This window comes from Macaca mulatta, chromosome 3 (genome assembly GCF_049350105.2).
Source record: "Macaca mulatta isolate MMU2019108-1 chromosome 3, T2T-MMU8v2.0, whole genome shotgun sequence".
Classification (NCBI taxonomy): Eukaryota; Metazoa; Chordata; class Mammalia; order Primates; family Cercopithecidae; genus Macaca; species Macaca mulatta.
Genome location: NC_133408.1, coordinates 1799111 through 1827054, shown reverse-complemented (window position 1 = coordinate 1827054; position 27944 = coordinate 1799111). Strand labels below are relative to the sequence as shown.

The following is a 27944-nucleotide window of genomic DNA, read 5'->3' as shown; positions in this document are numbered from 1 at the left end:
TTCTTTATTTCCTTTCTTCTGCTTACTTTGCTCTGTTTTAGTAAGCTTAAGTAATGGATTTGAGACCTTTTATTCCCCTAATATAATCATTTAGTGCTATTAATCTCCCTCTTGGTACTGCTTTTACTGCCTCCCACATATTTTGATATGTAGTGTTTTCATTTTTATTCAGGTCAAAATGCTTTCTAATTTCCATTGTGTTTTTTTCTTTGACCCATATGTTATTTAGACATGTGCTATTTATTTTCCAAGTATTTGGAAGATTTCCCAAATACTTTTTTGTTCCTGATTTCTAATTTAATTGATTTCTAATTTAATTCCATTGTGGTCAGGAAGCATTTTTTTTTTATTCCTTTAAAGTTTTATTGAAATTCTTCAAAATTTTCAGATTATTACCTTTGAAAATATCTCATGACCACTTGAAAAAAAGGCATATTCTGTTATAATTGTATGGAGTGTTCTATAAATGTCAGTTAAATAATGTTGGATGATAATGTTATTTGGGTCTCCTGTATCCCGTACTGATCTTCTGTGTAGGTTTTTACAAAATCACTTATTGAAACAGAAGTGTAGAAAGCTTCCATTGTAATTGTGGATTTGTCTGTCTGGTAGGGGGTTGCTTTATATATTTTTAAGCTTTTTATTAGGTGTGTGAACATTTAGGGTTATTATTTTCTCTTGATAAACTGACCCCTTAATTATTATATAATGCCCTTATTTACTTGTGGTAATATTATGTACCCTGAAATCTACTTTTTCTGATATTAATATGGTCACTCCAGCTTTTTTTTTTTATTAGAGTTAACATGGCACATTTTTCCCCATCCTTTTTTTTTAACCTATGTGTATGTTTATATTTAAAGTGGGTTTCTTACAAATAGCTTATTGTGTGGTCTTGTTTTTTTATCGAGTCTTAAAAAGTACATTTTAATTGGGATGTTTAGACCATTCGTATTTAATGTGATTATTGATATGGTTGGGTATAAAACTGTCTTTTTGCTATTGGATTTCAATTTTTCCCACTTGTTATTAGAGTCCCATTTCCTCTCATTCTTCCTTATTTTGGATTGAGTACTTTTTATGATAAGTTTTATTACCTTTACTAGCTTTGTTGCCCACACAATGGGTGGGTTCAATTGCTTGGCCACCAATAGTACAACAAGCTCAACCAAGGAGGATTTAACAAGTGAATCTAAAATTGCAACAAGTAAGGAGGACACCAGGGATAATTCTCCAAAGCAGCGCCTCCCTGAACCACGCTGAAAACACCATTTTTAAGCTTGTTAGCTGAATCATTGTGTGTAGAAGGTACAGTCAAGGCAGCACAGGCACAGTTGTCAGTCATGCTTCTACATACATCACAGGTGTATACACGATGGCAAGTAAGCTCTTCTCTTATTTTAGTGGAGTTTTTAGTATGGTAATGAGGAGAGTTTGCCAAAGTTCATCTCCAACTGAGGCCTCTCTGGATCTAATTGGTTTTTGTTTTGCCAGCACTGGGCTTCTTCCTGGAACTTTTCTTAAACAACTCAAGATCCAACAGTTACAAGTGGATACTTTTACAGTGTATGCCTGAAAACCTGAGGACATTGGGTTGCAGCTTATTAGCTTTATCTCTGTGTTTTTAGAGGTTGCTTTAGGATTTGTTGTATATTTCCTTAACCTGCCATAGTCATCTGCAAGTAATATCGTGCCAGTTCACATATGGTGTAAGAACATTACAAAAGTATACTCTCTCTTACTTCTGGCTATTACATTATGCCCTTATCACCTCACTTCGACATTGTCATAAACCCCACAATACATTGCTTTTTTTTTTTTTTTTTTTTGCTTTACATAGTCTATTATATTTGAAAACAATCTTAAAAAATTAAGAAAAAGAGGCTTTTATATTTTACATATTTTCTGTTTCAACGGTTTTCACTTCTTTTTGTAGATCCAGATTTCCTTCTGGTATTATTTTCCTTTTGTATTTTGTACTTCTTTTAATATTATTTGTAGTTCAGGTATGTTGGATAATGAATTATTTTAGCTTTTGTTTGTTAGAAAAAGTCTTCTTTTTACTTTTATATTTGAAAGTTATTTTTTCTATGTTTTGTTTTCCAGGTCGGTAGCCTTTTGTTTCATTACTTTAGACATAGAATTCAATTGGCTTCTGACTTGCACTGTTTCTGAAAAGTTCTCTGTTCACCCTGTCTGTGCTTGTCTCTGTACATGGTTTCCTATTTTAAAAAATTATATTGTGTATATCTAAGGTGCACAATATGATAAAATGCAGATAATAAAAACGTTCCTGTAGTGAAGCAAATTAACATATCCATCATCTCACATAGGTATCCATTTTTTATTTGTTTTGTTTTTCTGTGGCAAGAGCAGCAAATGAGTAGATTTTTAGCTGCTCTTGCCATAATGTTTCTTTTTTTCTGGCTGCCTTTATAAGATTTTTTTTTTTTTAACATAATTTGATTATGACGTGCCTTGGTTTAGTTTATTTATTTATTTATTTATTTTTGGTTGGGGATTGTTGACCTTTCTGAATCTATATATGGGCTTAAATTTTCATCCATTTTTGAAAACGTTTTGTAATTTTTTTTTGGTCTGTTTTAGAGACAAGGCCTCGTTCTGTCATCCAGGCTGGAGTGCAGTTGTGCAATCACAGTTCAGAGTAGACTTGAATTCCTGGGCTCAGGTGATCCTCCAACCTCAGTCTCCTGAGTAGCTGGACTACAGGTGTGTGCCACCATGCCTGGCTGATTTTTAAAAATGTTTTTGTATAGATGGAGTCTCACTATGTTATCCAGGCTGGTCTCAAACTCCTGGGCTCTCAAGGTGCTGGGATTACAGGCTTGAGCCACTCTGCCCTGCCTTTTGTCATTATTTTTTAAAATATGTTTTTGGCTTGTCTCATCCCCTGCTTCTGGGTCTCCAATTACACATACATTTTTGTCTTTTGGGAGTAGAGAATCTTTCTTTGTTTTATTTTAGGTAGTTTCTGCCTGCGCAGATTTTTCTGTCTGTACATTGACTGATCTTTTCTTTTGTGGTCTAATATGGTGTTAATCCCAGTCAGCATATTTTTAAAAATCTCAGATACATTTTTCATCTCTGCATGCTTGATTTGTGTGTTTTAAAAATACTTTTCTTGTCTGTCCTTAGCATTTTATGCTTTCCTGTATTGTCTTCTACATATACAATGTATTTATTTTTTGAGATGGAGGCTCGCTGTGTCGCCCAGGCTGGAGTGCAGTGGCACCATCTCGGCTCACTGCAAGCTCCACCTCCTGGGTTCACACCATTCTCCTTCCTCAGCCTCCCGAGTAGCTGGGACTACAGGCACCCACCATCACGCCTGGCTAATTTTTTGTGTGTATTTTTAGTAGAGACGGGGTTTCACCGTGTTAGCCAGGATGGTCTCGATCTCCTGACCTTGTGATCCACCCGCCTCGGCCTCCCAAAGTGCTGGGATTACAGGCATGAGCCACTGCACGTGGTCTATTTATTTATTTATTCAAACGCAGTCTAGCTCCGTTGCCCAGGCTGCAGTGCAGTGGCATGATCTTGGCTCACTGCAGCCTCCACTTCCTGGGTTTAAGCAATTCTCCTGCTTCAGCCTCCCAAGTAGCTGGGATTACAGGCGACCACCACCATGCCTGCTTAATTTTTGTATTTTTAGTAGAGACGGGATTTCACCATGTTGCTTAGGCTGGTCTTGAACTCCTGACCTCAATGATCTGCCCGCCTCTACGTCCTAAAGTGCATAATAGCTATTTTAATGTCTTTGTGTACTAATGATCTCTGTGTGTATAATTACTGGGTTTGTGTCTTACTGATCAACTAATCTCATTATGAGATATATTTTTGTGCTTCTTTGCATACCTACTCAGTTTTGGATGGATGAAAGACATTGTCAACTTTGTATTGTTGGACTCTGTATTCTTTTAAAATATTTTGAAGTATGTTTTGGAATGCATTTAAGTTACTTGGAAAGTTCAGATTTTTTGGTGGCTTGTTGCTGACTTTGTTAAGCATCACCTAGTGTAGTACTGTGTCTGGAATTGGTGGGTTCTTGGCCTCGCTGACTTCAAGAATGAAACTGCGGACCCTCGTGGTGAGTGTTACAGTTCTTAAAGATGGTGTGTCCGGAGTTTGTTCCTTCTTCCCGGTGGGTTTGTGGTCTCGCTGGCTTCAGGAGTGAAGCTGCAGATCTTCGCGGTACAGCTCTTAAAGGCAGTGCGTCTGGAGTTGTTCATTCTTCCTGGTGGGTTCATGGTCTCGCTGGCTTCAGGAGTGAAGCTGCACACTTTGTGGTGAGTGTTACAGCTCATAAAGGCAGCGTGAACCCAAAAAGTGAGCAGCAGCAAGACTTAATACAAAGAACGAAAGAACAAAGCTTCCAACGTGTGGAAGGGGACCCCAGTGGATTGCCACTGCTGGCTGGGGCAGCCTGCTTTTATTCCCTTATCTGACCCCACCCACATCCTGCTGATTGGTCCATTTTATAGAGAGCTGATTGGTCTATTTTACAGAGAGCTGATTGGTCCGTTTTGACAGAGTGCTGAACTAGACACAGAGTGCCCATTGGTGTGTTTACAATCCTTGGGCTAGACACAGTGCTAGACACAGAGTGCCTAGCGGGAAGAGTTCTCCAAGTCCCCACTATGTTAGCTAGATACAGAATTAGCTAGATACAGAGTACCAGATGGTGTATTTACAAACCTTGAGCTAGACATAGAGTGCTGATTGGTGTATTTAGGATCTTCTAGGTAGACATAAAAGTTCTCCAAGTCCCCATCCAGCTCAGGAGCCCAGCTGGCTTCACCTAGTGGATCCTGCACTGGGGCAGCAGGCAGAGCTGCCTGCCAGTCCCGAGCCACCACTGCACTCCTCAGCCCTTGGGTGGTTGATGGGACCGGGTGCCATGGAGCAGGGGGCAGTACCCATTGGGAGGCTCTGCCTCGCAGGAGCCCATGGCGGGGAGGGAGAGGGGGTAGAGCTCAGACATGGTGGGACGCAGGTCCGGAGGCCCGCCCTGCTGGGAGGCAGCTAAGGCCCGCCCAGGGAGAATTTGAGTGCAGCGCTGGCGGGCCGGCACTGCTGGGGCACCCGGCACAACCTCCGCAGCTGCTGGTCCGTGTGCTAAGCCCCTCAGTATCCTGGGCGGGGGTGCTGGCCGGCCGCTCTCTGTGTGCAGGGCCCGCCGAGCCTGCGCCCCCCGCTGCTGGAACTCGCACTGGCCCCCAAGCGCCGCATGCAGCCCCGGTTCCCACCGGTGCCTCTCCCTCCACACCTCCCCGCAAGCAGAGGGAGGAGGCTCTGGCCTCAGCCAGCCCAGAGAGGGGCTCCCACGGTGCCGTGGCAGGCTGAAGGGCTCCTCAAGCACTGCCAGAGTGGACTCCGAGGCCTGCCGAGGAGGCGCTGAGAGTGAGGGCTGCTAGCATATTGTCACCTCTCAGTACCCCAGCTTACTCTGCTGCCCATGCAGTCCTGTTACTGAGGCAATGCCCTTCCCAGTGCTCCGCGTGGTGGTGTCCCCTGTACTGCAAGGCTCCTGCAGTCTAGTTGTTGGGAGTATGAACTCTTCCCAGAACTGTGTGAGCCATGGCTATTGTCCCTACTTTTTCTTTTTATCGGTTCTTCCCCCCGCCTCTGGTAGTTAACTCACTCACATGTGCCCGTTCATGTCCAGGCAGAGACTCTAGGGAATCCACCACAGACCTCTGGAATGTTTCTCTGTGCAGGGCATTCCTTTCTGGTACTCTTCCCTCTAATTCTAGCTTTTGCTCTGCTGTGGGGTCTTGAGTGCAGTGCATCCTGATGAGACGGTGCTGCAGGCCCCGCCCACCGACTTCCAGAGATGTCAGTTGCATCTCTCCCCTTTCCTCTCTGCCTTTGCCTCCCTGAATTCTCAACTCCGTCTCCAACTCCCCTGGCTTTGCCTGGATGCCCCCTTCCTGTGCTGTGGCCCGAGCACTTTCCGCAGGTTGTAGGCTGCGGCATTGGTAGGATGCATCCCATTTGCTTCCCTTCTCTGGGGATTGTTGTCCTGTGCTGCCTGCTGCTCCATGTCTGAACACCCTCATTTCATGTCTTTTGTCTGACTTTTAAGTGAGGTGGGAGAGTCACCCCAGTCGCACTCTTTCTCTGTCACAGCTGACCATGGTCATCTGTCCAGGCTTTCTTATGTTTCTGTAGTCTTTGGGCATCACTGGACAGAGGCTGGCTGTCTGTAGGAGTCTCTGCGTGGTGTTTACCTGCTGATGCAATCTGCACAGGGAGAACCCTTGGCCTGTGGTCCAGGTGAAGGCCCTTCAGGGGTGAGACTGTGGGTGTCCTGGGCCATACTGTCCCCTATCCTCTCCCTGCGTTCTTACCGTCCCCCATAGATTCAGAGGGATTTGAGAATCAGCTGTGCCCCAGACTTCAATCAGGCTGAGGACTGTGGGTCAAGGTTCAGGGACCCTGCGGCTCTAAGTCTTTATCAGTATCGTGTATGTTCCAGACTCAGTTTAGAATTGAATCACTTTTTATGGAATTCTTTCTCTGGGAAACTGTCTTTGACCTTCCCAATAACTGATTTATGAACATATCTTTTAAATAGATGACTTTGGTTTGATAAAATTTGGTGTCTAAGGTGAAAGATGATTGTGATTTCTGTCTCTCTTTGGAAAGCCTGTGATTTCCAATTTTAATTGTTTTTTCCTTCAACTGTTTACAGGACTGTCTACGAGAGAGAAGCTCCCCACGTGGTTCTGTGTGAGTAGTGCTTTTTATGATGGTGTCACAGGCGATATTTTTAGACTAAACGACTCTTTCTGTGTCAGCAGAGTGGAAGCCGTGTGTCTCTGCCTTCCCCCTGGATCCTGGTTTTATGTCTCATGAGGAACCTGCCTCAGGTCACACTACTGTCGAGAGCATGTAGTGTGAGTGACACGCATTTTCCGTTCTTGCTTCTGTGGAACCAAGATTTTCAAAGAGGCAGTTTCCTCTTTCTCTGGTAACCTTTCTTCACAGTTAACCTGACCATGTAGACCAGCAGGAGCTGGAGGGCCAGTTGTTAGCACTCTTGGAGCCTACTGCACGCCTTTGTTCTTGTGCCGACAGTGCCCCCTGCCCGATAGTGCCTGTGTGTGCGGTGGCCGTGATGGCACCACAATGCCTGAAGCCACACGGTGCGTGGGTGACATCTGTGGAAAGGACCTGGCACCGGCCAGCACACAGCAACACACACCTGTCTCAGACAATGCACTGTGGTCTCAATTCTAGTTTTGTAAAACTACCTTGAGATGACTCCTTTTAAAATTATCCTTAAGATGTCTTTCTTTTTCTAAAGCTTATAAATGTCATTTTCAAAACGTTTTCAGCAGGAACGTGCTGTATATTTGCAGTTTTGCTTGGAAAACTAATATAGTCATGATGACTGCTGATGCTGGTGAAGTAGTACCAGCCACCCTGATTTGATAACTTCCATAGAATCACTCCCTTCATCCTCCCAGTGCCCCTTTGAGATAGGGATTGTTATTCCCTGAGGCTTGGCGAGGTGAAGTAACTCACTCAGGTTATCTTGGTGACAGTGGTGGGGCTGGGATTTGAGCCAAGTCTTCCAACTTCACAATAGTAGAATAAGAAGAGCTGCCTTGTTGATCTGATGTTGGTCGGAACTCCCAGTGTGTCTTGCCTTCCTCGTGTGCTTGATGGCAGCCCTGGGCTGCTGTGAGGTCCTGAGCACAGTGCATCCTGAGGAGACAGTGCTGCAGGCCCTGCCCACCGACTTCCAGAGATGTCAGCTGCAGCAGGGCAGCGCCCTGGTCAGAGAGATGGCATGGAGAGATGGCTGGGGGGGGGTTGGGGGCCCGTGCATGTAGGTGCTTGGGCTTGCAGGGGACTGGAACCCTGACTAATATCCTAAGAGGGTATTTTTTTTTTTTTTTTTTTTGAGACGGAGTCTCGCTCTGTCACCAGGCTGGAGTGCAGTGGCCAGATCTCAGCTCACTGCAAGCTCCGCCTCCCGGGTTCATGCCATTCTCCTGCCTCAGCCTCCCAAGTAGCTGGGACTACAGGCGTCCGCCACATCACCCGGCTAGTTTTTTGTATTTTTTAGTAGAGACGGGTTTTCACCATGTTAGCCAGGATGGTCTCGATCTCCTGACCTCATGATCCACCCGTCTCGGCCTCCCAAAGTGCTGGGATTACAGGCTTGAGCCACCGCGCCCAGCCAAGAGGAGAGTTCTTACCAACAAATTACTTGAACAAATACTTTCTTTGTTCCTTCATTTGTTTAGCAGATGTTTACAGTGTGCCTGTGATGTCCCAGGCACACTGATCCTGACATCCTTCCCGGGGACTCGAAAACATAAATTTAGTCAGTGAGTTCATTCTGTGGCATGTCAGGGGCTGACAGTGGCTGTGGAGGAAACAGGGAAGGGCAGGGTGTGGGAGTCCTTGTGCCATGTGAATAGGCCGTCAGGTCAGCCCTGAGACATGGGGCATCTGTGTGAGTCTTGCCAGAGATGCAGGTGTGAGCCCCTTGGTGCAGGAGGTAAGTAAGGGGCTGCAGGGCCAAGGGGGTTTTGAGCAGAAGCTCGGGTCTGACGTGCCTGGTGCATCCATGGAGCAGTGAGGAGGCTGCGGGGCAGGAGGTGAGAGTGCAGCTGGGGCATGTCAGGGGCCTCACAGGTCATCCCGAGGCTGCTCTCAGTCCGCATGGCGTTGGGGGCTAAGGGGAACCTACCAGCAGGGTGGGTGTTCTCAGTCCGCACGGCGCTGGGGGCTAAGGGGAGCCTCTACCAGCAGGGTGGGTGTGGGAGTGTGGAGCCAGCCAGTCTCTTCTCCCTGTTAAGTTACTGTTGTGGCTTTAACTAAAGCTTCTGTAATACCTGCTTCTTAGAGGAATCCAAATCCCTGTTGCCTTGGGGCCAACTTCGTAATCTTACAAATCTGGATCTAATTTTCACCAAAATCTCAAGGGAAGAGCCGCTGGGACTCAGACAGATAAGCAACACCCGTTATGTGCTGTTCCCATTTTCTCTTTGACTTTGGCGTTGTCCATATTCTTCTTCTGAGCCTAACTGTAGGCTCTTCAGACTGAGCCTACAGTTCTGGAAATAAACCAGTGTGCTGGGGTGGGGCGAGCCCGACCTCCTGCAAGCTGTGCCCCGGCAGCCAGGCTGAGAGGCAGAGCAAGCAGTGCAGGTGGAACCATCGCCTGCTAGCACGTGGGTTCTGGAGGCTGCAGCAGGCAGATTCTGGAAATTCCCTGAGGCCTGTGTTCAGTACACACAGGGAACTTTTATAAGCACCTGCGGCCTCTTCTGCTGGTGGGAAGGGAGGTGCTATGAGCACTGAGCTGGTTGGAACAGAAGGGCTTTCCTCTCGTGGGCTCTGTCGAGTGAGTCCTGCAACTTCTCCCTGTGGGATTCTGGGTTGTGGTGATGAAGCAGCGCAGAGCTCATCTGAGTGGATGTTTCCCAGGGGAGCCAGTAGTTTTGGAAGCACTTGGTTTTTCCATTCCCATGTCTTGGAGAACTCTTCCCCCCTCCTGAGAGACAGCAATGAACGTAGGCCTCATGGAGAAGCACAGGTGGGCCTTCCCTGGGCTGTGTGTGGTCTGTGCGGGCCTCTGAGGGCCACTTCATTTTGCAGGTAGGGACCCATCTCCCGTAGCTGGTTAGTGCCAGAGCCCACTCCTAGCCCCATCGCGGGGCTGTTTTTCCGCTACAGCAAGATCGGGAAATTAGTAGTAATGAACACTTTGTTGAAGATTTTTGTTTACTTTGAGGTCTTTTATTTCTTGTAATACTGAATTGGTTATATGCTTCTTTTTTTTTTTTTTTTTTGAGACGGAGTCTTGCTCTGTCACCCAGGCTGGAGTGCAGTGGCCGGATCTCAGCTCACTGCAAGCTCCGCCTCCCGGGTTTACGCCGTTCTCCTGCCTCAGCCTCCCGAGTAGCTGGGACTACAGGCGCCCGCCACCTCGCCCGGCTAGTTTTTGTATTTTTTAGTAGAGACGGGGTTTCACCGTGTTAGCCGGGATCGTCTCTCGATCTCCTGGCCTCGTGATCCGCCCATCTCGGCCTCCCAAAGTGCTGGGATTACAGGCTTGAGCCACCACGCCCGGCCGGTTATATGCTTCTTAAAGTTTTTGTTTGTTTGTTTGTTTGTTTTCTTGAGACAGAGTCTCGCTCTGTTGCCCAGGCTGGAGTGCAGTGGTGCCATCTCGGCTCACTTCAAGCTCTGCCTCTCATGTTCACGCCATTGCCATTCTCCTACCTCAGCCTTCTGAGTAGCTGGGACTACAGACGCCCGCCACCAGACTGGCTAATTTTTTGTATTTTTGGTAGAGATGGGGTTTCACTGTGTTAGCCAGGATGGTCTCGATCACCAAGAAATTGAGAAAGAAGATGACAGAACTTTGAAAGTTGAAAGGCAAATGGACAAACAGAGCAGATCTGAACCTAGAAAGCTGCGAGGTGCATGTGAGTGTGAGTGTGTGTGGTGTGTGTGTAGTGTGCGTGTGTGTGCATGTGTATTTACCCATGCAGGTCTGTGTGTACACGTGCGTGTGTATGTGTGTGCAGGTGAGTGTGTATATAGGTGCGCACACGTGTGTGTGTGGAAGGTGTGTGCGTGTGTGGTGTGTGTGCATCTGTTGTATGTGTGTGTGTTGAGGGGACTGGGAAGTGAGTTTCTTGTGTTGCAGACAGCGCCCCCACGTCTTCGGAATGGCGTTACTGTGCGGCTGAACCTGGGGAGGCAGTAGAGGTAGTGTGGACATAGGAAAGCTGTGGAAAACCTGTCTGAGAAGGAGTCAGCCTCTCAGCCCTCTCCTACCCAGTCTAGTTCCGCCCTGGAAGGTGACCTGGGAGCCTGCCGTGTGTTGGGGGACTGTCCTAAACGGAAAGCAGGGCACAGGATAGCTTCACCCCAGCCCCTCCTTATTTGGCCCCAGAACACTGGGAACCTAGGAACAGATGCAGGAGGGAGGGAAAGGAGCCACTGGGTGGGTGAGGAAGCTGGACGCTGGGGCCTTGGAGCGTGGCTCCAAGAAAGGCTTGGAGGGTGATGTCAGGATGAGTGGGTCTGCAGTGGTCAGCCCCATGGCTAGGAGTTTGGAAAGAAATCAACCTAAGTTCATAGAGCACCAAGCAAAGCAGTCGGGAGACCCTGATTCCCTGCGAGAAACAGAAACATTGTGCAAGAAGGCAGCTGCAGCATCAGGTGTAGGTACCAGGTGCACAGCTGGCGAGGGGAGTCCTGGAGAGTGGGGAGGAGGGCGAGGTAGGGGCTCAGGAGAGTTGGTGCTCATCTTTTGTATCAGGAAGCTAACAGCTGATACATAAAATTGTAAGATCACGAATAGCAAATGCAAACTCAGTGATTAGAAATATGGAGATAAAGAAATGCCACAGGAGGCTAAGAGCTCACGGAAAGATTGTGATGTGGGGGACAAGGGAGGGGGAGGGCCACTGCTTTTCATAAGCTTTATCGAATTATTTGCTTTAAAAAACTGTATATTTATAGTTTTATTAAAAAGAAAAAATTTTAAAGGTTATATGGGCAAATACTGTTTTGTAAAAACTTGATGAACCTCAGGCCCTGAGCTCCCTTGCTTGCCCTGCTCCTGCCAGGTCAGACTTCCACTGCCCTTGCCCTCTGGTCCTCTCCACTGCACAGGCCCAGCCTCTGGCTTGGTGAATCTGAGGCAGAGCTTTCTACTCAGGTTGCTTGAGCTCTGCAGCGTTAGGCCTGGTGAGCGTCTCTTGCCCAGTGCTCCAGGGGCTGTGGGGAAATTTCAGTCCAGACTGTCTGCGTCAGGCATGCAGGACACACTTCCATGCCCTGCTTTTTAACTGAATAGTATTCTGCAAAGTGTTCGACCTTACCTAGTTTGAAAACATTATTTTTAGAAGGTTGCATGGTTTCCCATGTATGGATCTAGGTATCATTTATTGGATTATTCCCTTTTTGTTTATTTTTTTCTGATTTCCACTAATATCCATAATACAAGGTAAACATCCTTGTGCATAAATCCACAGCAGCTTCCTCTCTTTTGTAGGCAGTGTTCACACCTACAGAATTCCTGGGTCAGAGGACATGGACATTTAAAAGAGGCATAATGTGTAATTGCCAGACTGATCTCAAAAGTGCAAGTTTGTACTGGAACAAGCTGTACCAGAGCACCTGTGCTGTTGTATCCTGACACACCAGGTGCTGCATACGTCTCCATCTCAAAATGCAGAAGCGAACTGAACACACGTGGCTTTAGCTCTTTAACAATAATGTCGTTTTCCCCGTGCTCATAAGCACTCTTGCGTTATTGAAGATACTCTGCTTTTATGTTGGTGGGAGGAATTTTCCCCAGTTGAGTCGTGCACCTTTTCGTCTCATCTGTAGCATTTTGGGTGGCTCGCTCAGTATTTTCCCTTGCGATGTCATCTTCTATTGTGTTTACATTTAGAAAATCCTTTTCTTGGGATTTAGTTAGGTGTATGTTCTTAGATCTAAGTTAGTTTTCTTCTATTAGAAACACCATTTATTAAAAAATACTTCATTTTTCTAATGATTCATGCTGCAACTTCTGTTATGTATGTGTACCACATATGAAAATATTGTGTATTTTAGTGTCTGTTTCTGAATTCTGTAATTGACCTCTTTGTTGTAGTGCTGGTACACTGTTTTAATTATTTTAGTTTCACGGTATATTTCCATATCTGATAAAGGTAACCAATATTTCAAAAAACATTTTGGTGGTTCTTGGCTACCTACTTTCTAATGAACTTTAGAATGATTTTCAAGTTTAAAAAGTTAATCATATTGAGGTTTCTTTTCAAATGGATCAGATCTGTAATTTAAATTATAAACAGCTGATATTTTAACAATATTTAAATAGTTTCCTATATAGAAAAGGAATTCCTCTTTCCATTTATTCTGTTATTAGCCTTCAGTTACATTTCATAGCTTTCTTGCTATAGGTTTTATCTTTCAAATTCTTTTCCAACTAATTTGTGTTATTTGGTTATTGTAATTGGGACTTTTCCCATTGCATTTATCAAATATTTAACATTATATAGGAAAACTATCAGTTTTTATATATTTGAATGTGGGCATGTGTTAAAATGGTTTTATTTGCAAGAGGGTTTTCGGGTGAAATTTGACTTATTTTTACCTTGACCCAAATGCATTCACCATGAAGTTTGCTTGCCGTAGCTATCTGGTAAATATTCTTCATTAAGCTACAGAAGTTTTCTTTTATTCCTATTTATTAAGTTATGTGTTTTTTAAAATCGAAAATGAAAGCTGCATTTCACTAAATGTGTTCATTGCTACTATTTAGGCGGTCATGTGATTCCTGCTTTTGTCTCTCAATGGAGTGAATTCTGTTCCTGACATTCCAAGTGTTGATTCTTGGAATAAATACTGTTAAGCCATAGCTCTTCCAATTATAATATGCTCCCAGTATCTTACTGGGACTAGAATAAGGGTTAATAATAGGGTTAGGGCTAGAGTTAAGGCTAGCATAAGGGTTGGGGTTACTGTTAGTGTTCAAATTATTGTAAAGGTTAGGATTAGGGTTAGTGTTAGGGTTATCGTGAGGGTTATGGCTAGGGTGATATTGCTCTATAAGGTTCTTTTTTTCTAATTTTTATATGATTTTGGTAATATATAGCTTGCTTTCATAACATGATTTGAGAATCTTCTCATGTTTTTCTATACTTTATTTAAATAACAAATTTTCCTGTCCTCTGTTTAGAAATGCAAATGTTATCAGCCTTTGATAGAATTCTACCTTTGATAGAATTCATCTATCAAAGCCGCTAAGCCTGGAGTCTATTTTGGAGACTGATTTTTTAGCGTCTATATAATTTCTTCAATGGTTATTGATTTTATACACATTTTCTTATACACCAATGGTTTTTTCTCAGGAAATAGTCAATTTTAAGCAAGTTTTTAGGTATATAGGTAAAAATGTATATGTTATATATATACACACACGTATGTATGTAATATATATGTTGTATTCTTGTCATTTTCAGTCTTTTAAAATTTTTAATTTAATTTAATTTTTATTTTTATTATTTTTTTTTAGAAACAGAGCCACACTCTGTTGGATGTTGATCTCAGCTCACCGCAGCCTTGAACTACTGGGCTCAAGCGATCCTTCCACCTCAGTCTCCCAACTAGCTGGGACTACAGGGATGTGCCAACACATCTAGCTAATTAAAAAAATTTTTTTAGGGACTGGGGTCTTGCTTAGATACTCAAGCTGGTCTCAAACTTCTTGGCCTCAAGCGATCTTCCTGCCATGGCCTCCCAAGTGCTAGGATTACAGGTGTAGGCCACCATGCCGGGCCTAGTTTTTCAGTCATTTTATCTGTTACTGTGTTCCCTTTATTTCAAATACTTATTTCAGCATTTTAGTCACATTTGTCTAATTTTTTCTCCAAAATAGCTTTCAGTTATATTGATCATTTATAATTTTACTATTAATTTCTCATTTTAGCATACATTATAATTATAATTCTCTTTTTCTTCAAGTTAATGCTATTATTTTAATAGTTTCCTGAATGCTTCTTTGAACATTTTCATTTATTTTCCAGCTAATGCATTTGACTCTCAATCTTCTTCTAAGACACTTTTAACTCTGTTCTACTGGCTTTATATGTACTGACCTGTTGTCGCTCATGTTTTTATTCTTTAATTTAAAAGATTAATTTCTTGGTAGTCCTGTCTAGGAGGACTATTCTTTTGTTGTTAGGTTTCTACTTTTTAAGTATCATGTTTGCCCTGTGTTGGTCAGAGAGGAACTGGGCCCTTTGTGATTGTGGGTGTTTTGTAGGAGATGGCTGTGGGGCTTGGGGATGGAAGAGTGGCGCCCACTGTGGGCATGTCACAGGCTGTCACAGAGCAACAGGGTGCAGTGTGAGCAGTGGAGAAGGTGCCCAGAGGGACCCCATGGGGTTGTGTGCTGCCTGTGGTCCTGGGAGATGGAGTGATCGCATTGGAAGAAAAACAGTCTGGCGTTTGCGGGGAGCAGACAGACTTCTGTGTGAGACCCGTAGGAGACGTGCCATGGAGGCTTTTGGAATCCCAGCTCACAGCTGAGGGGACGGTGTGGGGCATACAGAGAGCCATGTGCCAAGAGGAAGAGTTGAACCCGGGGGAAAGTGTAAGCCGCGGAAACACAGAGCTTCCCAGACCCACCAGCTTTATTTCATAAGGTCAGATGCTCTTGTTGACATCACCGTTCCAGGATGGGAGGGCTGGGCTCTGTGAGGCCCTCCGTGGCCTGGGCTCTGGGTGGCCTGCCATTCTTGGTGTGTGGTTTCTGTCTCTTGCTATGTTGTCATGACTGCAGAGTCGGAAGGAACCCAGGTGCACCTCGTGTGTTCTAGCTTGTGGATGCAACAGGTGGCAACTTCATTTTAAGAATTGGAGGCCCAAGTTATGCTGACTTGTATCATGGTATCTGAGACCAGGTGTGTCTAACATGTGCCAGGCAACCCTCTCTGCAGAGGAGCTGGGCAACGCATTCTCCCGCTGGGCAGCCTTGGGCTCAGCCAAAGCTCTGTCTTCACAGACAAGGGGAGGAGAGGACAGGGCAAGAGCTTCTGCCTCCATAGGCAAGGATGAGGACATAGGAGGCACTGAATAGTGGCCAGGAGAGGAGTGAGTGAGGACCTGGGGTCACCCACGCTTCAGAGTGAGGCACACTTGCAAGAGTGTTGGCGTTGTGTGACGGCAGACATAGCGCCCACACGGTGTTGTGTCAGCATCACTGGATCAGTCCATTTTCATACTGCTCTGAAGATATACCCTAGACTGGGTAATTTATAAAGAAAAAGACTCAGTGCCGCATGGCTCGGGAGGCCTCACAGTCATGGCCGAAGGGGAAGGAGGATAAAAGGTGCATCTTACATGGTGGCAGGCAAGAGACCATGTGCAAGGGAACTGCCTTTTTATAAAACCATCATTTCTGGTGAGACTCACTCACTGCCATGAGAACAGCATGAGAAGAACCTACCCCCATGATTCAATCACCTCCCACCGGGTCCCGCCCACAACATGTGGGGATTATGGGACCTACAGTTCAAGATGAGATTTGGGTGCAGAAACAGCCAAGCCATATCAATTGCAGAGCCCACCGGGCATCCTTATTCTAAGAGGAGCACAGGCTGGGGGGTGAGTTCTGGGCCTGCTGAATCTCCTGGATTCTAGCCAGCACAAACCCTGGCATTCATGGGCGCTGCTGCGGGCTGTTCCAGCCCTCCCAGCCAAGACCCAGGGCCTGCGGGGATGGGCGGCACTATTTCACTGTGGAAATGTGGGCCCCAGAACTAGGAGGGCCAGGGAAGACCTGGAGGTCTTGGCCGGCTGGGGCAGGGCGTTTTCACATGCTCTCAGTCACAGAGGCTGAGGTCTTGCCCTTACTCCGCTCCTCGCCAGCCAGCAGAAGCTCTGCAGCCTCAGCGAATCTCAGGTTATTTGGAAATGGTGTAGCCACCTCTCGAGGGAGGACAGACTGCCATGGGCCCAGCGGAGGTCTCATGGCACTGGTGCTCTTCTTTCCTTCCTCCTCTGAGTTTTCTCCTTGGCTAGGTAGCGTTCCTTCTGGACCTTCTCCGCTTTGCTTTTTTCTCTCTCACAGGGATTTGGAGAGTGCTGCCCTCCCGGAGGTTGAGATCAGATTGCAGCCTGGCATGGAGGGATGATCATTTTTCGTGATGACTCATCCCTCCTCCGTGCCGTGCTGCCAGGCTGTCTGGCGACCCTGCGTGCAGAGACAGTGATGGATCTGGAGAGCCGTTGTTGCTGGTCCGTGGTGGCCGGGGATGGCATGTCAGATGGAGAAGAATTTCCTCTGTGTGCACATTTAGACAGGTGGGAGTCAGCATTTCTGTGTGCTTTTATTTTACAAAGGCACCATCCGTTCATTGGAGATACAGCCTGTCTACACTTGCTCGTCAGCGTGCATGGTGAGCCGCATCCATCCCAGTCTCCTGCTCCTCCCAGGCCTCCGTCGTCTTCCTCTGGATCTGCGGTGACACTTGACAGCTTACTTCATTCTGTGTAGCGTTCATGCCTTTGTGCTGTAGGCCCTGTGCGAATTGTGTCACAGAGGCCACCCTGTCTTTGGCGATGAAGGGCAGTCAGTGATAGAGCTAGGTTGAGGCTTTCGGTGTGGGTGTGAGCTTTACTCCAAGTGCTCTGGCCATTTTGCTTTTCTGAGGTACAGGCTGAGCTACAGCACTACAGCTTTGTTCCCTTGGTAGTGAGTAAATGGGTTTGACTTTACCCACCTGTTTCCCAGCCTCTGCCTTCACAGAAACCCAAGATGGGACTCCTCCGAACACGGCTGCATCCACGTGTACCTTCTTTGCTGAGCTTGTGCCTCTGGCCACATCCAGCAGGGCTGGTTGCAGTTGGGGGCAGCTGTTGTTAGGAGCACAGCAGTGAGCTGTTGTCATCGTTCCCTTGTGTTAAGCTGGCAGAGTCTGAGCACAAGTCCTGGGAAGAGAAGTGTCCGGTAGGGACCCAGCTGGGCTGGTGGAGCAGGACTAGCCTGAGAATCCAGAGACTCTGTTCTGCTTCCGTCCCTGCTCCCAGATCACCACGTGACCTCGGCTGGGTTCCTTCCCTGTCTGTGCTGCTTTTCCGTCTGTGAGACTGGGTTTCCTGACCTGTTCCTGCCCTGACCCTTGGGGGAAGGTTGTTTCAGCTTTTACAAAGAGGGCAAGAACCACCAATGTCTTTCTAGGAACAAACATATGACCTGTGAGAAGATGGTTTCCTTAATCATTACTATATTTGCTGCAAAGGTTCCTCACTTAATTCCTGTAATTCTCCAAAACCCTGGAGAATTAACCCTTTTTATCAGTAAAGAAACAGAAACTAAAGATGAGTCAGCATTGGAGCAGAGTCCAGCCCATGGTTCCCCCTTTTCAGAACCTTCTCTCCTTCCCTTTATTACTATTAGATTGTAAGAAGTTCACATCTCAAGTACTCATGGTCAAATTACCACCCAGAGTCACGGATATTTTACTCCTTCACCAGCATTTAATGAGAGTGCCTGTGTGAGCACCCCTCAGTCATGCTGCATCACCAGGAAGCACTTTTTCTTTGTTCCAGCTTGAGAAGGGAGGAAAGCACAGCAGATGAGAGCTGAAAGATGGCATTGGACTTGGCACAGGGATGGTTGAGAGGTCCTGAGTCACTTTGAGAAGGTGCAGAGGAAGCCAGATTGCGCCAGCTTGAGGAGTGAGGGAGAGGGAGGGGTGGAGATGGCTGTGTGAAATGTTTGACTTTGAAAACTTGGGGCCTAGAAGGGAGGTGTTTGGGTTGCATCTTTAGTATTAGCTACTTGGTTGTGTTTAAAGCCTGAAAATGAGTTAGTAGAGAAACTTTGAAAATTAAGAGACAGAGAGCACGTGGGTGCTGCTAGACATTGGTCCCTGAGGAGTCAAGAGAGTTATTTGGAGGGTGGAGAGGTACTGTTTCCTGGGCATAGGGGTGTCCTCTCATCACCACAGCACCATTTTACAAAACCCATCTTAATGCTACACCCCAGTATTTCCAGTTCCCTCAGTAATGTCTTTTATATTGTTTTCCCTGCAGCACAGGATGTGGTCTGGGATCAGGTGTTGGCACCTACTTGTATGTCTGTTGTCTCTGTCAATCAGGAACATTTTCCACAGCCTTTCTGTCACTTTCATGACATTGACGTTTTGAAAAATAGTCTCTTTTAATAAGTAGATGTTTCCTCCTTTGGGGCGTGTCCGGGGACTCCTGTGATAGGATTCAGTGGTGCACGCTTGGCTGGTGCCTGCCTCCATGGGATTGTGCTTCCTCAGGGCCTCACCTCGCCAGGTGCAGAGCAACCCTGTGCCCCACCTTGGGGTGTGAGGTTGCTGACTCACTGCAGAGCTGTTTGGCTTCTCCCGACTTTGGTTACCACTCATGACTAATAAACCATCTGCAGGAAGCCCCTGGAAGACCATGTGGAAATCCTACATCTCGTGACATTTCCCCTGGACTTAGCCGTGGTTGGTTTCTGCCTAGACCCGTCTTTACTGTGATGGCTGTAAGTGGCGCTTGTGCAGCTCCCGTGCAGACTTAGCTATCTGCTGGGAGCAGGCCCCTCCCTTCTTCCCCATTTGCTTATCTGTTCATCTCTTACCAAGTTCTTGTCCTGGACTCCTGTGTCTTAATTCACCGCTGTCCTAGTGTCTCATTCATCACTGTCCTTGAGGATTTTGTGCTCAAATTCTCTTAGATTTGATCAGTGGGAGCCCACCAGACCAGTTCCCGGTTCCTTCCCTCTTTAGTTCCCAGCTTCCTTTCTCTTCCTGCTACCATCTGCCTCATTTAAAGAAACAGTTTCCTAACTTTTCCATATAATGTTTCAGGTCCATCTTGTACCTAACCTACCCAACCCTGGAGTCCACCAGATAGATGTTTGAAGGGCTCTAGTTTTTGTAGTGTGAAAATGTTACCAAGGAACAATATCTGGGTACGAGATAGGCTTATTGCTGTCAGGTGTCTTTGCTTCTAACACTGTTAGGGGTCAGAGCTGGGAAGTATGTGCATGTACACATACACACCTCTGTGTAAATATACATGCATGTAAGTGTGTGTGTGTGTATATATGCACATATACATGCATATATCTGCGTGTATAAAACAGACGAGTCCCACAATGTCCTTTCTCTTCCTGTTATCCCACGCCTTGTACATGACAGTGATGTTCCAAGGTGGTCTCTCACCAGCTCCTGGAGCTGCACATCTCTTCCCAGTTCTGTGTTTAGTGACATTATGGCAGTAGGTTGGCAATCGCCCACAGTGGGAGGGTTTGCACATGGAAGGAAACTGGCAAACACTACAGGCCAGGTCCTTCCTCCCACCCCAGGAGCTGTTTGTTAAACGTTTGCTGGCATACCTCTAGGCAAACACATTTTTACAATTAGCCCTCCATATGTATGTTTTCTGTTTCTCTTCTTTCTCACCTAAAATGTACATAATGTATCTTGCTACATATGTTCTCTTTTTACTATTTTTATTGTAAATGAATATAACATTACATTTGCTATTTTAGCTGTTTTTAAGTGTATAATTCAGTGGCATTAATTACATTCACAGTGCCATGCCACCATCTACATCTACCTTTTTGTACTTTGTGTTTTCTATTAAACAGCATCCCTGGAGTCGCCCTGTACCAGGGCGGAGTGATCATCCTCATTCTTCCTTTTGCTTCCTCTGCTGCCCAGTGCTGCATCCTCGTTTGGGTTTCGTGATGGTGGGATGATGACGTAGTTTATGATATTTTGCAGTTACACACAGTGCAGTGGTGAATAGCCTTGTGCATTTGTATTTGTGTGACTGTATCTCCTGGAAAGGCCTTAGCGGTGTGATAGTTGGGTTCAGTGGCAGTGCTCAGTGCTCCTACTTCAGTTAGACAGTTGCAAATCCCCTTCAAGGGGTGGCCACCGCCCTCACCACCCACAGCCACACCATGGGGTCTGTTCTTCAGCTCATGAATTTTTGCCAAAGTGATGGCTGAACAGTGTAGCTCAGTGTAGTTTTAATTTGCATTTCTCTTCTTGTGAGTGAAGTAGAACATCTTTTTGTATGTTTAAGGACATTTTTATGTCTCTTTTCATGTATTTTATACATTTTTCTACACAGTTTTTGGTCTTTTTTGTCCCCTCAATTTAAACATTTATTTATTTATTGGTATCTTAGGGATATTATTTATTTTACTGTGGAATACATTGCAAATATTTTCTTCCATTTAGTATTTCTGTCAAATTTTTTCATGTCATTTTGCTGTGCCAAGGATTTTTTAATTTTTATAGTCAAATTTATCTGTCTTTTATCTAGATTTTTAATTCACAATTAGAAAACCTTTTCTACACCCAGATTAAAGAGGAAATCACTCATGTTTTATTCTAGTACTTGTGTAGTTTAATTTTTCATTAGTTTATTTTCATGAATTTTTCAATTGTTGATTTTTTTCTATGGGATGTTTTTCTGCTTCATTAATTTATGTTTTTATTTCTTCCTTTTTTTTCCAGTTCATGTTTCTGTTCTTTTTCAAATTTATGTTGGATGTTTGCTCATTGATATTCAGCTAATTAAAAATGTAGATAAGCATTTAAAGTTGTACATTTCCCTCAAAGTATGTTGCAGTGCATAGATTTAGATATATAGTACTTTTATTATCCTTAACTTATAAATGTTATCTTGTTTCTACTGTGACTCCTTTTTTGGCTTATGAGTTACTTAGAAGTGTTTCTCAATTCCAAATACACAGAGCTTTAAAATCCATGTAAAAATATACGTTTATATGTAAATAATTTTAAGTGTTTTAGTTTCTAAGTTCACTGCATTGTGGACCAGGTGATCTTTGTGTTTGTAGTCAAAGGGCAGCTCACATATGGTCACGTATCATAAATGGCCTGTGTATCTGAGAGTGGAATCTATTCTACAATTTTGAATATACGCTTTCTGTATATGGCCATTAAGTGAAGCTTAATAATCTTGTCTTCTCTGTCCTCATAGATATTTTTCTTTGTGGCACCCTCCTGTAATCTCAGCATTTTGGGAGGCTGAAGGTGAGAGGGTTGCTTGAGGCCAGGAGTTCGAGACAAACCTAGGCAACATAGCAACCCTGTCTCTCCAAAAATTAAAAAAAAAAAAAAAAAAAAAAAAATTAGCTGAGCATGGTGGTGTGCACCTGTAGTCCCAGCTACTCAAGAGCTCAAGAAGATCCTTGAGCCCAGGAGGGTCGAGGCTGTAGTGAGCTATGATCGTACCACTGCATGACAGCCTGGGTGACAGAGCAAGACCCCGTCTCCAAAAAATAAAAAAAAAGAAAAGAAAAATGTTTCTCCAACTGATACATCAGCCACTATGACAGTTGTGTTCACATATGCTGGTATGATTGGATTAATTGATTTGCCTATTTTCTTATATTTCTGTTCATTTTTGCTCTTAGGTCTATGTAAGTTTAGAATTGTTGTAGTATCTTGCTGATAAATTGAACTTTTTAATCTTTATGTAAGGTAGTCTATCTCTGCTAGTGCTTCTTGTTTTTAAAGCAAACTTTGTCTGATGTATTTGCCTAGTATATATTTTTCTTTCCCCTTTTCTCAGTATCTCTGTATCTGAGTTATGTGTTAGTGAATCTTTTAAAATGGGTTGTAATGGATTTTTGTTTTATCCTTCCTGACAATCTGCCTTTTAAAGACTAGAACATTTACTTTACTTTCATTTATTTTAATTACTTGTAATTTGGACTGCATTCTACCACTTTATTTTGGACTTTCTATTTAGCTCAACTGTCTTATTTTTTCTTTCTTCCCTTCTTTTGATTTACAGATGACTGTTTTACTCATCAGTTTTCTCCTTCACTGTATAATTTCGATTTCTCTTAATGTTTGTGTTTGTCTTATATGTAGGCTTAATTTATCAAGGTCCAGAATTAGTACTCTGTCCACATTCCAGAGAATGCAGGAATCTCACATGTTCACCTCTGATGATTCTCTCCTGACTTGAATGGCATTTTCATTCTCAACTGTTGTATTTTTAATATCGTTTGCAGCCTTCTCTAACATTTTATACATTGGTGCCTGTTTAGATTTACTCATATCTCACAACATTCATTACTGTTTGTTGCCACTTTTACCACAGATAATGCTTCTTCTAAAATGCATCGTGGTGAGAATGTGGTTAAAAAACTATTTTTAACTGAAACCTTCTACCTTCTTTTTTTCAAAACCTGTATTTTATTTTTAATTTTTAATAAGTAAAATATATTTTACGTATTAAGTCATTCTGAAATTGTTTTACCTAAGACTTCTTTCCAAAATTAAATTTTCATAGAAAAATATTGGCATGTGGCATAGAAAAAGCTTGGAGTACAAGTTTAGGAGTAGTGATGAGTCTTTGTTCAACATATATATAATATTATCATAATGAAAATGGTTATGATAAGAATAGTTCAAGTACCCAGTAAAAAATTGATGCTGAAAAACCAAGAAAACTTTTAAATTGTGTCCTGGAAATCTAAGGTATTGACTTATTTGTTGTATCTTTGCCAGTACAGTTTTTTTTTATTTTGGTGATTAATGTCAGTGGCTCGTTTCTTTTGCCGTGGTTGTTTAAATTAGGCCTGCTAACCTACCCAAATCTGCTGGTGTTTCTATTTGTGACCCACCAGAAATTATCTCAGATTTTCAGCAGCATTGAAAAAATATTCCTTGTTGACATAGCTAGAAAATAGCTAGAAAATATTCATGAGTTTTAAATTTAGCATGACACCTTGTATCTTCTCACAGCCACATAAAGACTTAAATGGTAATTGCCTGTGTATCCCACATTAGAGTTTAGTAGAGAGTTTGAAAATCTAGTAATAGAGAAACTAATACTAACTCCTGCTCCTCTGGGTTGAAGTTCTGGGTGGAGGATTATTTTCTTAGAGTAAGGAAGAGATTGTATTCTACCATCTTTGGCTTCCATTGCTGTTGAGAAGCCGTCTTTCAATTTAAATAATACTCAGTTCAAGGAATTTCGTTTTTTTTTTTTTTTTTTTTTTGAGACGGAGTCTCACTCTGTCGCCCAGGCTGGAGTGCAGTGGCCGGATCTCAGCTCACTGCAAGCTCCGCCTCCCGGGTTTACGCCATTCTCCTGCCTCAGCCTCCCGAGTAGCTGGGACTACAGGCGCCCGCCACCTCGCCCGGCTAGTTTTTTGTATTTTTTAGTAGAGACGGTGTTTCATCATGTTAGCCAGGATGGTCTCGATCTCCTGACCTCGTGATCCGCCCGTCTCGGCCTCCCAAAGTGTTGGGATTACAGGCTTGAGCCACCGCGCCCGGCCAGTTCAAGGAATTTCTTTTAAAATTCTGGTTACTTTTAAGATCTGTATGTCTTTGGTGTTTTACAATTTTACTATGGTGCATTTAAGTGTAGATTTCTTGTATTTATCTTGCTTGGGATTGTTCTTGGTATCTTGTTTAACATCAAGTATATTGAGATATAATTTACATAGTATAAAATTCACCCTTTTAAGGATACAGTTTTATGAGTTTCGACAAATATATGCAGATATTAGCTGTCAACACAATCATATTATATACAGAATATTTTCACCAGCTCAAAGTTCCCTCCTGACCCTTCCCCTGAAGCCCCTGACAATTGCTGATCTGTTTAACTGCAGCTCTGCCTTTCTCAGAATGTGGAATCATACGGTATGTGACGTTCTGATTCTGCTTTATCCCTTGCCCATGATACTTTTGAGATGCATTCATACTGTTGCTGAGTAATTTTTGATAAATATGCCACAATTTATACATCCATTCACCTATTGATAGAAAGTTGGAGATTTACAGTTTTAGAGATTATGAATAAATCTGCTATAAACTTTCTTGTACCGGTCTTTATGTGGATGTATGTTTTCGTTTTTCATAGGTAAATACATAGGAGTGGGCTTTTCTAGATCATATGGTAAGTGTGTGTTTAATTTTGTAAGAAACTCCCAACGAATGCATTGTCCCAAGTTGCTGCACCAGTCAGTGTACATTCCCACAAGCAGTGCATGAGAGTTCCTGTTGCTTGTGAAATAAATGGTCAGCATTCGGTGTTGTCAGCTTTTAAAATTTTCTCCTTTCTAGTGGGCATGTAGTGGTATCACATTATAGTTTTAATTTGCATTTTCCTGGTGACGTGTGATATGGAACCTTTCTCCCATGCTTGTTTGCCATCTGTATGTCTTCTGTGGTGAAGTGTCTGTTCATACATTTTGCCCGTTAAAATTAAAACATTGTGTACTGTTTGTTTTCTTATTGTTGATTTGTGAGGGTTTATTATATACTATGAATACCAGCCATTTATCAGATGTATTTTCCAAATGTTTGATCCTAAAGTGTGCCCTGAATTTTTACTTTCTTGATGTCTTTAAAGAAACAGAAGTGTTTAATCTTAGTAAAGTACAATTTGTCAATTTTTGTCTTTTATGGTTTGTATTCCCTGTGTCCTAAGAATTCTGCACATTCCCAAGGTCACAAAGATTATCTCCTGTTTTCTCCTAGAAATTATATAGTTTTAGGTCTTTTAATTAGGTCTCTGATCTATTCCCCACCCCCCGTCATTTTGAGCCAGTTTAAAAATATATAGTGCAAGATTAGAGTTGAGGTTCATTTTCCCCCAGGGATGTACATTTCTTTGAGCATTGTTTGTTCAGAAATCTGTTATTTTCTTCATTGGTCATCTTTGCTCTTTCACCAGGCAGCCATCTGTGCTGGCATCTGTCCGGACTCTGTATTCCAGTCCACTGCACTCCATTCCTGTCTTCTCACCGGCACCAAAGTGTTCTGTTTATATAGTTTTATAATAAGTCTTTAAATCAGGTACAATGAGTCCTCTAATGTAGGTCTTTTTCAAAATTGTTTTTCCTATAAAGTCCTTTGCTTTGATTCTAAAATATAAATTTTAGAATCAGCTGTCAATTTCTACAAAAAAAGACCCCTGAGATTTTGATTGAGATAGTGTTGGGTCCGCAGAACAATTTGGGGAGAATTTGCATGTTTGTAAAACTTTTATTTCCATGTTATCTTGTTTGTATTAAGATATAATTCACACACCATAGACTTCAGTGGTTTTTAGGACATTCACTAGTGTGTGCAGCTATTATCACCATCACCACCGGTAAAACAACCCCGGGAGTAGTCACTCCCACTCCTTCCTCTTTTCTGTTCCTATGGATTTGCCTGCTCTGAAGTTTTGTATTCATGGAATCATACAACATGTGGCTTTTGGTGTCTGGTTTCTTTCACTCAGCATATTTTCAAAGTTTATCCATGTTGTGGTATGTGTTAGTACTTTATTCCTTTTTATGACTGAATAATATTCCATCGTATGGATGGACCACATTTGGTTTATCCATTATAGTTGATGGGTATGTAGTTTTTTTACACTTTTTGGCCATTATGAATAATGCTTCTACAAACATTCCTGTACAAGTTTTTTATATGGACATATATTTTAACTTAGCTTGAGTTTATATGTAGAAGTAGAATTGTAGTGTCATATCTTAACTCTGTGTTTACCTTTTTGAGAAGATGCCAAGTGGTTTTTCACAGATGCTGTCCCGTTTGACATTCCCACCCACCTGTGTGAGTGTTCCAGTTTCCACACATCCTTGTCAATACCCGTCTTCTATTTCTTTATGAAGTAGTATTGTGCTGTGGTATTGATTAGCATTTCCCGTTTCCACACATCCCTGTCAACACCCATCTTCTATTTCTTTATGAAGTAGTATCGTGCTGTGGTATTGATTAGCATTCCCCAGGTAACTAGTGATGTGGAACATCTTTTCTTGTGCTTATTGACCATTTGTATATCTTCTTTGGAAAAATGTCTATTCACATTTTTTGCCCACTTTTAAATTGTTTGTTCTTTTTATTGTTGAGTTGTAGGTTTTTAAAAAATATATATTCTGGATACTAGACACTTTTCAGAGATAAGATGGCTATCAGTTTTCTTTCATTTAGTAGATTGTCTTTTCATTTTCTTGGTAGTACCTTTTGACAAACAAAAGTTTTTAATTTCAGTGAAGTTCACTTTACCTATTTTTTCTTTGGTTGTGTGCAGTTAAGGTCATAGCTAAGAAACTACTGGCTAATCCGAGGTTATGGAGATATACACTGGTGTTTTCTTCTAAGAGATTTGTAGTCTTAGCTCTTACATTTAGGTCTTTGGCCCATTTTCAATTAATTTTTGTCTGTGGTGTGAAGTAGGGGTCCAGAGTCATTATTTTGCATGGGGATATTCAGTTATTACAACACTTTATATTTTAAAAGATGATTATTTTCCTATGGAATGGTCTTAATATTCTAGTCAGAAATCATTTAACCATAGATGGGAGGATTTATTTCTGGATTCTCAATTCTAACCCATTGGTCTATGTATATTCTTTTTTTTTAAAGACAGAGTCTCACTCTGTAGCTCAAGCTGGGGTACAGTGGCATGATCTCAGCTCTCTGCAACCTCCACCTCCAGGACTCAACTGATTCTTGTGCCTCTCAGTCTCTCGAGTAGCTGGGATTACAGGTGTGCACCACCATGCCTGGCTAATTTTTTGTAGTTTAGTAGAGACGGGGTTTCACCATGTTGCCCAGGGTGGTCTCGAACTCCTGAGCTCAGGCAATCTGCCCGCCTCGGCCTCCCAAAGTGGCATGAGCCACCGTGTCTGACCAGTCTATGTATATTCTTAAGTCAGTACTACGTTTTGGATCCTGGAGATTTATAGGTTTTGAAATTGACAGGGGTGAGTCCTCTAACTTAGTTCTTCTTTTCCGAAATTTTGACTTTTTTTTTTGTCATTGTTGCATTCCATGTGAATTTTATGATCAGCTTGCCATTTCAATAAATAATGGCAGATCTGACAGTGATTGCCTTGAATCTGTAGATACATTTGGAGAGTATTGTCATGACAACAATATGAAGTCTTTCAGTCAGGCACATGAGATGGCTTTATGTTTATTTAGCCCTTCTGTGATTTCTTTCAACATGTTTTATAGTTTTCACAGTGCAAGTCTTGCATTTTTGTTAAACTTATTTCTAAGTATTTTGTGCTTTTCCATGCTATTATAAATGTAATTGTTTTCTTAATTTTATTTTGGGTTTTACTTGGCTAATATATATAATAAATACAACTGATTTTTATTTATTGACCTGGTATCTTGCAATCTTGCTAAACTTGTTTTGTAGCTCTAATTATTTTTTTACAGTTTCTAACCCATAGGCTCTTTATTTCTTTTACTTCTCGTGCAGTACTTACTGGGATCCTCGGTGGGATGTTGATTGGAGATGGTGAAAATGGACACCTTTGTCTTGTTTCTGCTCTTGGGGGAAGCATCTGGTTTCTCACCTTAAATATGATGATAGCTTTTTAT

At 43.1% G+C, this 27944-nt stretch overlaps 1 protein-coding gene and 1 long non-coding RNA gene across 15 annotated transcripts in view; both read left to right on the top strand.

The window, feature by feature from the left end:
- The window catches only part of PCBP3 (poly(rC) binding protein 3), a 286185-nt gene that overhangs the window by 88459 nt on the left and 169782 nt on the right, over nucleotides 1–27944 (top strand). For 7 of the 14 annotated variants that reach the window (XM_077995359.1, XM_077995354.1, XM_077995355.1 and 4 more), the window contains exons 1-2: nucleotides 16766–16875; nucleotides 24460–24495. The exons of the other annotated variants lie outside the window; for them this stretch is intronic. The gene's annotated coding sequence lies outside the window, so the exon portion shown is untranslated. Of the gene's footprint in view, nucleotides 1–16765; nucleotides 16876–24459; nucleotides 24496–27944 lie in introns of those variants that run through there. 14 annotated transcript variants of the gene reach the window in all.
- The window catches only part of LOC144339582 (uncharacterized), a 150060-nt gene that overhangs the window by 88459 nt on the left and 33657 nt on the right, over nucleotides 1–27944 (top strand). Inside the window, exon 4 of the long non-coding RNA XR_013414755.1 lies at nucleotides 6716–6753. This is a non-coding gene — a long non-coding RNA (uncharacterized LOC144339582). The remainder of the gene's footprint in view (nucleotides 1–6715; nucleotides 6754–27944) is intronic.